Source organism: Centroberyx gerrardi, chromosome 14 (assembly GCF_048128805.1).
Source record: "Centroberyx gerrardi isolate f3 chromosome 14, fCenGer3.hap1.cur.20231027, whole genome shotgun sequence".
Classification (NCBI taxonomy): Eukaryota; Metazoa; Chordata; class Actinopteri; order Beryciformes; family Berycidae; genus Centroberyx; species Centroberyx gerrardi.
In genome coordinates, this window is record NC_136010.1 from 26,029,216 (window position 1) to 26,041,851 (window position 12,636).

The window sequence follows — 12,636 nt, forward strand, 5'->3', positions numbered from 1 at the left end:
ACAAATACATGGCTGTGATTGAAAAAATAATTCATGTCTTCATTCCTGAAAATCTTTAAGGATGTGTATTTTTTTTGTCCAACCAACACAATATCAATTACAAGAATCAAACATGTATTATGTAAGGTATGTAGACAGTGTGATAATTTACTTTTGCACCTTTTTTAATGTCTAGTCATTTACTTTCCGACCGCCTGTACTGTAGGTACAATGACATCATTTGTAGTTTTGTACCTTTAGTCTTGTTTGGTAATTATATATCTTTTGACTTGCCAAATAAACCTAAAGATGAGATGGCCTAACATGGCTATAGAGTTTTTTAGTGCTTCATTTAAAATGTTTTCTTCCTGTCTAGGATGCTTGATGACCACAGAAAACATTCAAACTATTACAAACACTTTGGAATTGGTTTTGGATACTAATCTACCTCAATCACTGGTCGCCACAATCCATCCCTCAGTGAGCTGTTTTAGTTAAAGCTGCACTAGGCGTGATTTTTATGTAAAAATACACCCATCTTATCAGTCTCAATCACAAAGTGGGGCTGCAAGAGAGAAGAGGGTCCCATCCCCAATTTGAGACGCCCAAATGAAATTCTGCTGTTGGTATGCTCACTGGTGGAAAATGTTCTCCGTCTACAAGAGACAAATTGAAACTTAAGAGCAAAATACAAAGCTATCTCCTGAACAGAATTAAGTGAGCACTCCATTGAAAGAAAGATGGACTCACCAAAGATGGCTGAACGTCTTCACCGCCTCCGGCTCCTCCAGATGCAAAGACGAAGAAATTTATGTTTGAGGAGTGCATAATTTATTGATGTCACCTTAGGCGGTGTTCACTTGGGCCTTTTGGCATCCGTTCACGGCCAAGTTCGCGTTGAAACGATCAAGGTTGCGTTGTCGTGGGCGAGTCTCGAAACCTTTTGAAGATGTTTTCCAACATACACAACCGTTAGCAGATGACACTTACCTGCATTCCATCAAAAGTTCAGCTAGTTTCAACTTTCTTAATGGACTAGGTTGCGATATTTTCATGCACTGTACTCCAATCCATGCCATCCATCAGTGCATAAGTCCCATTGAAATATATGGGATATTGTCAATTTTTTCACATATCACAAATACTCATGTGAACAGGGCCTTACAGCATTTCAGGGTATTCAAGTCCTCAGCATTCAAACAGCTCCTTTTGCTAACATTTGCAGCTGCTAACGAGTGAGATTGCCGAGTGAAGCTTTAATGTCTTAGTTGTTTGCAAAATCTAATCTTAGGAACTTCTCTGGTAAAGAATGTTGAAGTTCAAGTTTTACACCAGGCTCAAAGCCTATTTATCAGGTAGAAGGTTAACATCTACTTAAAAGCAAATAGGAACCATACAGTAGAAGCAGTTGACAGAAAGAGTGAGAAGTGTCCGTTTTTCACCGTATTTCCTCACATTTGGACAACATCCTAGAATTTGCAGGACTGGGATAGGAAGAAAAGGAACTGAAGACTAACTTTTCCCTGTCGTTCCCTGTGGACTGGTTCACAAATAATGACCCAAACTCACACCGGTAAGCTTACTTCAAGATTCAACACACTCTGTAAACACAGCTGAAATTTGCATAATAGTTTCTGCCTTGAGTCCAACAACATGCAGAATATTGATAAAGAACACAGGGACTGAGGAGCACATGTTACCCAGGCCTATTTTTCAATTAATTTTTCTCAGTTCTTTTTGATGTAGACCGGTTGATGTAGATTATGCTCTGTGAATGCTGTGGTTAGTCTGGTGGTGGTCTGATGCAGCGTCACCATTTGTGGATTGTACATCATTCTTTTAACATTTGAATTGGGCGTCTGTATGGATTATCACTCTGGATTATGGCACAAGGCATTGTTAGATCCTGTGTAAATATGTATCCTTCATTAAAGGCTTAATTTTTGTCAGGAGAGCTGCCCCTTCACATTTTTTATGTTTTTTTGTTGTTTTTGTCAGGAGAGCTGCCCCTTCAGATGCCCCCTGCTACAGTGGAGCACAGGGCCAACATGTGGGCTAAATATCAGTTTATTATTTCAGCAACACTCATTTTTCCTTCATATTTCTGAATATTATTTGGAGACACTCGTAATCACTGGAGATATAGCCTACTGTACATGGTTTTCTGTCAACAACTGACCGATGCAATGTTAAGTGATAGTAGAGGATCCAGCTGTGATGGCAGTCTGCTATTTTTGTTTCCATTTAGAAAACTGACACATTATGTTTTTCCACACTCTTCAATGTCATTTTCTTGTGCATTACAGAAGAACACAACTACACTCCTGTTTTTTCTCTGGTAAGTTGTGTGTGTGTGTGCTCTTACACATACAATAATGGTAGTGTACAGTACAATGCTACAAGGCCATTTACTGAAAAAAAAAAAAAAAAAAGGAATATGGCTAAATACACTTATGCTCTTGCTTGGTCCATTTGATGAATAGTGATGTGCTACTTCACAAATAAATTGTTTGAATGACTACTGAAAGTGTATAAGTCACATCAATTTGCCAAAGGAACTCAATCAAAATTTCAAATTGTTTCAGTGTCTGTCACTGGACTGCAGTTCTAAGCGAGCTGCCAAACACAAAACAAGCGTTTGGGAAAAGACAACTGTTACATGTCTACCTTGGCAATGACTTCAATGCTGACTTTGTCAACCACAGTTGCAAAAACCTCACAGCTGGCTATGAAATTGTCATTTTTACAAAGGTGAATCAAATTCACCAGTCCTGAATTGATCCACTACTGACAGCCTGAAGGAATTGAGTTAGTCTTCCCACAGAAATCTCCTTTTCTCTGTGTCTCTCTCACTCACTCACTTACTCACTCACTCGCACACACAAGTTGTGTGTGTGTGCTCTTACATAAAATGGTACTGTACAGTACTATACTACATGGTCATTATCTAAAAGAAAAATAGGAGAATGGCTAAATGTATAGTCTTTTGCTCTTGTTTGGTTCATGTGATGAACAGAAATCTCTCTCTCTCTCTCTCTCTTTCACACACATACACACACACACACACACACACACAAATAAGTATTTGAAAGCTCAAATACTGTGCTTGCAATCCTTGACATGGGACATAAATAATGTGTTGAGGGACTTACGGGACTTCTCCATCTGTCTTCAGGTTTGGCGTCAGTTGTTTCCACCATTTGCATTGGACTGGTGTTTGGCGCTCCAGGAGGCCTTCTGCTGGGAGCGACAGCAGTCGTCGTGCTTCAGTCTCTGGAGGTTCTGGCTGAGACCAGGCCGCTCATGGACACGTTAGAAAATTACATATCAATGAGGGACTGTGTTGATCATGTGTGTGACACTCACATATCTATATTTGTAGTGGAGTTTGGTGTCATGTCCTCAACCTTGTCATCAGTTGTAGGAGTCTTTTTTGGATTATCAACATATAACAAGGTGATTGAAAAGCACGGTGAGACAGCGATGGGCAAGGCTCTGGGTCTGGCTGGATCAGTGTGCCTCATGGGTGTCACTGCAACTGGATGTGTTCTGGGTCCAACTTTGGAAGGCGTATCGGTGATTTCAATTATTTGTATCATAATGTCCTGGTTATTTATTTCAGTTATTTGGGTTTTTTTGAATTTATGCATTTGTGCTAATTGCTTTGAATCAGATCATATTCATGTGTTGCCTTTTCTATATTGGCTTTTAACACCATTAGCTGCCACATTTACATTTGCAATAAGTTTTATGTTGAGAAGCAGATTGATACTTATGGTTACCTTAATTCCTACTTTGTTTGTCGGAATTGTCTTTAGAGAAATATATGAGTTCCAACTAACCATTGTACCTGTGCCCTTAATGTTGATAATAACTGATGTGTTTGCCATTGCAAGGAAGCCAATTATTGTCTTACAGCCACCAGCATCCACAAACACAAGCTGTGATGTGCTAGAGGGTATTTTCATCGGGGTTTTAACTTCTCAGCTGTTGATGGTGGCTATTGGAATGTCATTATTTGTGTCTTGGCAAAGAGGTGGAGCAGGTAAAATCTGTGCTAGCGCTGCAGCTGCTGGGACGGCAGTTTTAGGTGCCATTATCTTGGCTTTACCTGTGCTGGGTCCTGGGCCTTCAATAGGAGCTCTGATGGGGGTGGCAGGGGCAGTAGGGGTTTCTCTGTCTGCAGCAGGGGCAGCAGCAGACAGATATGGACGCGCAGGAGGGTTGGGGGTAACACTGGGGGCAGCTGTAGGGGCTTTTCTAGCCTCATGTGCCCCCTGCGGGTTGTCAGGGGTTTTCATGGGTCTGTGTGCGGCTGTGATCCCTGGTGGACCTTATCTTAAGATGTTTCTTGGGTTCTTACAAACGCTTCCTATATCGTATAGGTTTAAGTTATGGTTATGTATAGTTATACCTATAATTCTATTCATGTGGTTATGTTTTGCCCACATCCATTTGCAGTTTATGTTTGTTTTTGTTTATTTTACCCTGCTAGCCATGTGCACAGTTTTTACATCTGTATTACTTGGACTGCAGACTAAGGGTGCGTTCAGATGACGCCTTTTGCGCGCATTTAAGTGCACTCCTTTTTATTGTTTTCTATGGAGCCGCACGCTCAGGGAAACGGCGCTTTCTCCTCTGCCAAAGTGGCACGCCTCACTGACTGTGCCATAGTAGAAACTAGGGATGGGAATTACGTTTAATAATATTGCCATTTACCACAAGCACTCTTTATCCACCTTTTACCCGGTCATCTTTACAGTACACGAGGAGGATCCGCGGGAACCACAGGTTCTCATACAACAATAAACTTCATGTAGATGATTATTGTGTGATATTGTTTCAAAATCAATATTCAATATTAAATTCAATTAGGCCATTTATATGTCTGGTAGATTCAACATGTCTCTGTTAATATTTGTAGTTTTGCCTCCTTGAATTGAAACAAAGTCTCCATTAAACTAGGTTGACTTGAGATTGACTGTTTTCCACAGTGTGCCCAACTTCTACGCACACCTTACACACAGGTGATGCAACGCTTATTGTGGCGTGAGATGGTTACCATGGTATTTTCTCCTGCTATTCTACCAGGTCAGGTCGGGCTTTTCTCTGTCTTTTCTCCTTGGTGGTGGATAGGGTTATTTTAACCACCTTTGCTCCGGCTGGACATATTGACATAAATTGACGCCTATAACACACCCTAAGGAGACTAAAGAGACGAAAGCAAGGGGGTTTCCTCCATATAACATCGATAAGAACACCCCATTAAAAACATGCAAGAAGATCATCGCCTGACCAACGATGGTCAAAAAAAGAAGCTGGTCCCCGGGCGCTGTAAGCTGCCCACCGCTCCTGGCCTGCCCTGTGGAGGAAGGTCGAGCCAGGATGGGAGAAACGCGGAGGACAAATTTCACAGCGCCATTCTGAAGCATGTGTGTGTGTGTGCCGGCCGCCGTGCACGTGTGTGCATGCGTTGATGGTTGCATGTGACAAAATAAAGACGGGGTTTGTCCATCCTGTTTCGTTTGTTTCGTGAGCTGGTATGGTGCAGCAAGGCGTACCATCAAAAGAGTCAGTCCCAGTATCAGACCTGAGTGTTTACAAATAATTGACAAAAAATTCACAGCATTTGCAAAAATGTGTTTTAACTCCAGAAGGGTTGGATTCACTGGATAATAACTGACAACTTATGCTGTTTTAGATAAGTTGTCAATCACAGAGAAGACTGTAAATACTGTAAATGTCTAAACCCTCTGCTATTCATTTCTATGAAACAAACCCCTTCATGAGTTTTGCCTGGAGGCAAAATGTGTTGCCCGCTTTAAAGTATTTTGTTGTTGTTCTGAAAAAACATTAATGCCTAGATCATTGTTTGTTTAAATACATAGTTGTTTGAGTTGAAATACATCACTTTAACACTGGAATATTGGGGCACTTGGGTAAAACTGCCTTTAAATTTTGTGCCCCGGAGACCTGGAATGACCTACAATGCCTATTGAAACTTAACTTGATTGTATCCTTGGGACATTTTAAGTCACTGATTCTAAGTCTTGTTATTTTTGATTGTCCTTGATTGATTGATGTCCTTTTAGTTTCTTTTATTTCTGTTTTCAATAGGAAGGATGGTCTACTTTTCTGAATTATTTTAGGCCTTGATTTAACTTATTTCAACTAACTGGATTCCTTTTCTTGTGTTTTAACTTTTGTTTACTTATTTGCAATCTCAGCACCATTGATAAAGAGGTCTCCAAAGTGAACTAAATAAGTAATAAATGAATGAATGAATGAATGAATGAATGAAATTGCCTTGTATGTTATGCATTGTATTTACTATCAATAAACTGAAGTACCACAGTTTATTGAAAGGCAGCATACAGAGCTCTCACTTACTGTTTGAAATTTGGATTGCATTTCTCACATTTCATCACACACCAGAGGTTGAATTAGGTCAAAACAATGCAAATCAATCGGCTCAATATTCTCACTCAGTTTGAAACCGGATCCAGTTATCCCCCATCTATGCTTGGCAATCCTAATCCAGATATTCAAGAGTTGCAATACAAATTTTTGACTGAAGATAAGTCTCTGCAGCAGGCATAGCAGGGTACTGGCCAGTACTGGTCCAGTAGGAAGGTTGGGGGTAACACTGGGGGCAGCAGTGGGAGAACTTCTGGGGGGGGGGATGGTCACCCTGCCTTAAAGAGCTACTAATCCTAAAATGCATTAGTCTGGGTTTCAATGAGAGTTTTAGTGTCCCATGATGGTCTAAATGCTGTTTCAGAGGCTTTTCCACCCTGACAAAAATACACTTCTGTAGGAAACAATGAATTCTGTATTTTTTTTTACTAAAATGGTCAAGTTGAAAGATACGGAGTGTTGGCTTGACTATCGGCAGCTTCAATTCAAAAGTATCTGTATTGGCCTTCAACCACTCATATCAGTCAAACCCTAGTTGGCATACACACAGACTAGATGTTGCTCAGTACACGATGTTGGCACACAAGTGTGTCACTACACCAAAACAAAATCAAACAACTAGAAAAGGCTAAATTTTCTAAAGAAAATTTAAGTGTGCTTGCCGCCCTTGCAATGCCCCTGCCCTTAGACTTGGCGTTCACTAGCTTTGCTAAGCAGTGCAGCATTGCAATTGTTAGCATTTTGACAGACTAGACTCAGTAAACAGAGCCAGTTGCGTTCAAAGGCACTGGGAAACTTTTCTCATCACTGCACAGCAACATGTTTGGTATCGAACGAAACTACAGATTCCCAGCTTTCCAAGGACCCTAAACGCATCACAAAGTCGGCGCCGAGGCTGACAGAAAGCCCATGTGGGGAACTCATGGTCTCTGTCGCCATCTGCTGGCTGTGTCGAAGCACTGACATGAATGAGCTCGATCATTTCATTTCATGTCATTTTATACAGTAAGGTCAAGTTTTAAAAAATGCTGTCATCACATTGAAATGGTTACTATGAGGCCATATTTAATCACACATGAATGCAATTGGGCTCTTTGGATTCACAAGAGTCTCAGCTTTGTAGCCATACCCAATTTCTACAATTCCATGACTGTTTAGGTACCACAGTGTGCAGAAATAGGGAAAGAAAAAAAGGCGAGAATAACATCTTTTCACTGCATGCAGAACACTGTCTTTAGTACCCTGGAGCTCATATACCCTATGTAGCTGACATATGTCAGATATGGCTGTAAAGCTAAGACTCTTGCGGTTCTAATGAGCCATTCAGATATCTTGATGTGAGAGGTCAAGGGACCCATTTGAAAATAGTCATGCCCATTTACCTTTGTCAAAAACTTCGCCGACTTTGGAGCTATGTTACATAACATGGCTGGTACCTACATATTCATCTGGATGTCTAGTTTCCGTTAATAAAAAAAGCTCCGCTCTAGCTTAAAAACTGAGCGCGTGAGAAGCTCCGTTAAGCGTCGGCCGACGCACAGAAACCACCATAGTCTGTGTGTGTACCTTAGCTTCAGTTAGCTTCAGCTACTGTGTGTGAGAAACCAGCTAACGTACCTCCCGATCTCCGCGGCGCCGTCCGTCTGTCCCAAATGCATCAAGCCAGCCATTAAAGACGAGATGAAATGAAAAATGCCTTTTTAACCCTTTTAGATCACATCCCCGGTCATACTGTGCACCTATTTAACAATAGATGCCAAAAAAAATACCAAAAATCAATTTCATTGTATTCTTATATCAAAATTCAATCATGTTTTCTTCCTGTAAAACAAAATATGCCGTGTGCTTACGTAAGTATGCCCGTAACTAATTTCAACCAATAATATCATGACATCCACCCATCAATCAATCTTCAACTTTTAGCGCACAGAGCTAAGAGGCTAAGATTCATTAGTTAGCTAGCTAGCAACAGCATGGTACTTTGGTGTGTCTTCAGGTGTTATGACACACCCATTTTTCAACGTTCAAATCAAATTCCTCCCAACATTATGTCCCGCCTGTCTTTCCTGTTTCACTCGGAAATACGTCACGATACGGAAGTTAGATACTCTCGAAATGCCGTTTCATCTCGACATCTCGATATACAGAATAATAGGCCAAATACATCCATACTGATCTGATTCTACCTTAGCTTCAGTTAGCTTCAGCTACTGTGTGCTAACGTACCTCCCGATCTCCGCGGTGCAGTCCGTCTGTCCCAAATGCATCAAGCCAGCCATTAAAAACTCTGCACTAGACTTTTAATATACAGAATAATAGGCCAAATACATCCATACTGATCTGATTCTACCTTAGCTTCAGTTAGCTTCAGCTACTGTGTGCTAACGTACCTCCCAATCTCCGCGGCGCGGTACGTCTGTCCCAAATGCATCAAGCCAGCCATTAAAAACTCTGCACTAGACTTTTAATATACATAATAATAGGCCAAATACATCCATACTGATCTGATTCTACCTTAGCTTCAGTTAGCTTCAGCTACTGTGTGTGAGAAACCAGCTAACGTACCTCCCGATTTCCGCGGCGCCGTCCGTCTGTCCCAAATGCATCAAGCCAGCCATTAAAAACTCTGCACTAGACTTTTAATATACAGAATAATAGGCCAAATACATCCATACTGATCTGATTCTACCTTAGCTTCAGTTAGCTTCAGCTACTGTGCGGGAGCCTCCCAATCTCAGCGGAGAAACAAGATGGCGGACAAAACGAAACTTAAATTTCTGGCTCTGTGATCCTGTGATTGACTCCACATGGTTCTCATCATTTTACAATGGGTGTGTATTGCGTCTAAAATGGCAAAATTGGCATTTAATCATTAATATCTCAAAGAGCTTATGAGGGATCTCTTAGAAAAGTAATAGCACACGATTCCTCAATGAGCCGCACGTTTTGATGTCTCACATGTGTATGTACTGTAAAAACTGTAGGAGTAGCGTGCCAAACTTTTTGGGAAAAATAATAATAACTAGAAAAGGCTAAATTTTCTAAAGAAAATTTAAAGTGTGCTTGCCGCCCTTGCAATGTCCCTGCCCTTAGACTTGGCATTCACTAGTTTTGCTAAGCGGTGCAGCATTGCAATTGTTAGCATTTCGCTCCGTAAATATGTAAACCAATTGTATTTTGTCCAAACCGTGTCTGATCACAAAGAGTTTTAATAATAATGTCCTAAAATATTTATTTTATTTCCTTTATTTAAACAGGTAAGTCCCATTGAGATCGAGATCTTGTTTGCAAGACAGACCTGTGTACACAACAAGAAAACAAAACAACAAACAAAATCCAAGACAAGATATTTCCAGACCATCCACATGCAGACAAAATAAGAAAGTCTACTAAGAAAAACAAGAGCAATCCCTATAAAATGCATCACCCAGCAGCACCCTAATCAAGCACTGATAAAAAGTGTTGCTTATACAATCTGCATCCTACTACTCATGGTAAGGCATTGCTTATTTCTAAAAAAAAAAAAAAAAAAACAGTTTAAATTTACTTTCTTAGTCAGTTCATTGACATGGGTTTAAAAGACAATTTTTCATCTAACCAGATACCTAGGTAATTGTAACACTGGCCCCTTTTGAATTTGACAGACTAGACTCAGTAAACAGAGCCAGTTGCGTTCATAGGCACTGGGAAACTTTTCTCATCACTCCACAACATGTTTGGTATTGAACGAATGTACAGATTTCCAGCTTTCCAAGGACCCTAAACGCATCACAAAGACGGCGCAGAGGCTGACAGAAAGCCCATGTGGGGAACTCATGGTCTCTGTCGCCATCTGCTGGCTGTGTCGAAGCACTGACATGAATGAGCTCGACCATTTCATTTTTATAGCCTAGTAAGCTCTTGTAGCCTAAATAAAAATTTAAATGGAAAAATATAGGACTACACACCAGGGGCAATAACAGCAATAACGTTAAATGTATAGATTGCGTGTTGCAGTAGTAATAGTAGTAGTATTAGAAGTAGTAGCAGTAGTAATAGTAGCAGCATTAGAAGTAGTAGCAGTATTAGAAGTAGGTTAGTAGTAGTATTAGAAGTAGTAGCAGTAGTAATAGTAGTAGTAGTATTAGAAGTAGTAGCAGTAGTAATAGTAGCAGTATTAGAAGTAGTAGTAGTAGTATTAGAAGTAGTAGCAGTAGTAATAGTAGTAGTAGTATTAGAAGTAGTAGCAGTAGTAATAGTAGCAGTATTAGAAGTAGTAGTAGTAGTATTAGAAGTAGAAGCAGTAGCAGTAGTAGCAGTATTAACAGAGAGAGAGGGGTGCGTGTGTTTGTTTTGACTTACCATGGTCCAGAGGGACCATGGTCCCAAGTGCATCAAGCCAGCTGGTAAAAAACTCTGTTCGGCGGACACCCGGTGACGCATTGGCGTCACGACCCACGCCGAAATGTGGGACAAATCGGCGCCCAGCTATCGGCACTGACCGGCACCGTGTGCCAGAGAAGCTCCGTTAAGCGTCGGCCGACGCGCCGAAACCACCATACTCTGTGTGTGTACCTTAGCTTCAGTTAGCTTCAGCTACTGTGTGCTAACGTACCTCCCGATCTCCGCGACGCAGTCCCTCTGTCCCAAATGCATCAAGCCAGCCGGTAAGCGGCCCCTCTGTCCCAAATGCATCAAGCCAGCCGGTAAAAAACTCTGCACTAGACTTTTAATATACAGAATAATAGGCCAAATACATCCATACTGATCTGATTCTACCTTAGCTTCAGTTAGCTTCAGCTACTGTGTGGGAGCCTCCCGATCTCCACGGAGAAACAAGATGGCGGACAAAACGAAACTTAAATATCTGGCTCTGTGATCCTATGATTGAGTCCACATGGTTCTCATCATTTTACAATGTGTGTGTATTGCGTCTAAAATGGCATTTAATCCTTAATATCTCAAAAACCTTATGATGCATCTCTTAGAAAAGTAATAGCACACGATTCCTCAATGAGCCGCACGTTTTGATGTCTCACATGTGTATGTACTGTAAAAACTGTAGGAGGAGTAGCGTGCCAAACTTTTTGGCGGAAAAATAATAATAAGTATGTGAGATAATAAGAGTGTGCTCTGCCTACGGCAAGCACACTAATAAGTATGCAAGATAATAAGAGTGTGCTCTGCCTACGGCAAGCACACTAATAATAAACAAAATGGCCGACAGTAACAATAAGAGTGTGCTTTGCTTGCAGCAAGCACACTAATAATAAGTATGAAAGATAATAAGAGTGTGCTCTGCCTACGGCAAGCACACTAATAAGTATGTGAGATAATAAGAGTGTGCTCTGCCTACGGCAAGCACACTAATAATAAACAAAATGGCCGACAGTAACAATAAGAGTGTGCTTTGCTTGCAGCAAGCACACTAATAAGTATGCAAGATAATAAGAGTGTGCTCTGCCTACGGCAAGCACACTAATAATAAGTATGCAAGATAGTAAGAGTGTGCCCTGCCTACGGCAAGCACACTAAAAAGAATAATAAGTATGCAAGATAGTAAGAGTGTGCTCTGCCTACGGCAAGCACACTAATAAAGACAGACCCATCAAGTTCAACCTGTTACATAGGGTGCAGTGGATGTGTTTGGAAGCTAATATAAACTAGGCAAATTTGCATGTTGGTGGCTCCAAATGGCAGCGAGATAACTGTTTGGAAAATGTGAACATCAGAAATGTAACGTGATGTCAGTGCAGCATCTTAGGGGGGGATGGGACACTTTTCTTTACTGCAAGCCCTCTTTCTGATTTAGACTGATAAGACGGCTATATTTTTACATAAAAATCTTGCCTAGTGCAGCTTTAAGACAATGTCATTGACTTGTATCAGAATATTAGACATCACATCAGACGTGTGAAAACAGAACAGATTTTAAAGGACTTCTATTCACACTGTATGATATATAGCACTAAAATCTCCCCTTTCTTTTTGTGAACTATGGTATTGGTACAGGTATTCAGAGCATGAAATCGTTCTCACGCAATTCACCTCATATCATAATAAAATTTGTCCATATCCTCCTGTCAAACCTCAAGAGAAATTAGCATTTGAGATTTTTTCTTTTTTTTCTTTTGCAGTTTTTAGGGGGGGAAATGAGAGAGGGAAGTCGTGTACGCATATAACATTATGTCACCTCCCTGAATAGGAAATGAAATGTGCAGCATCAATCAGAGACTGAAGAGGAGATGAAAGACTGGAGAG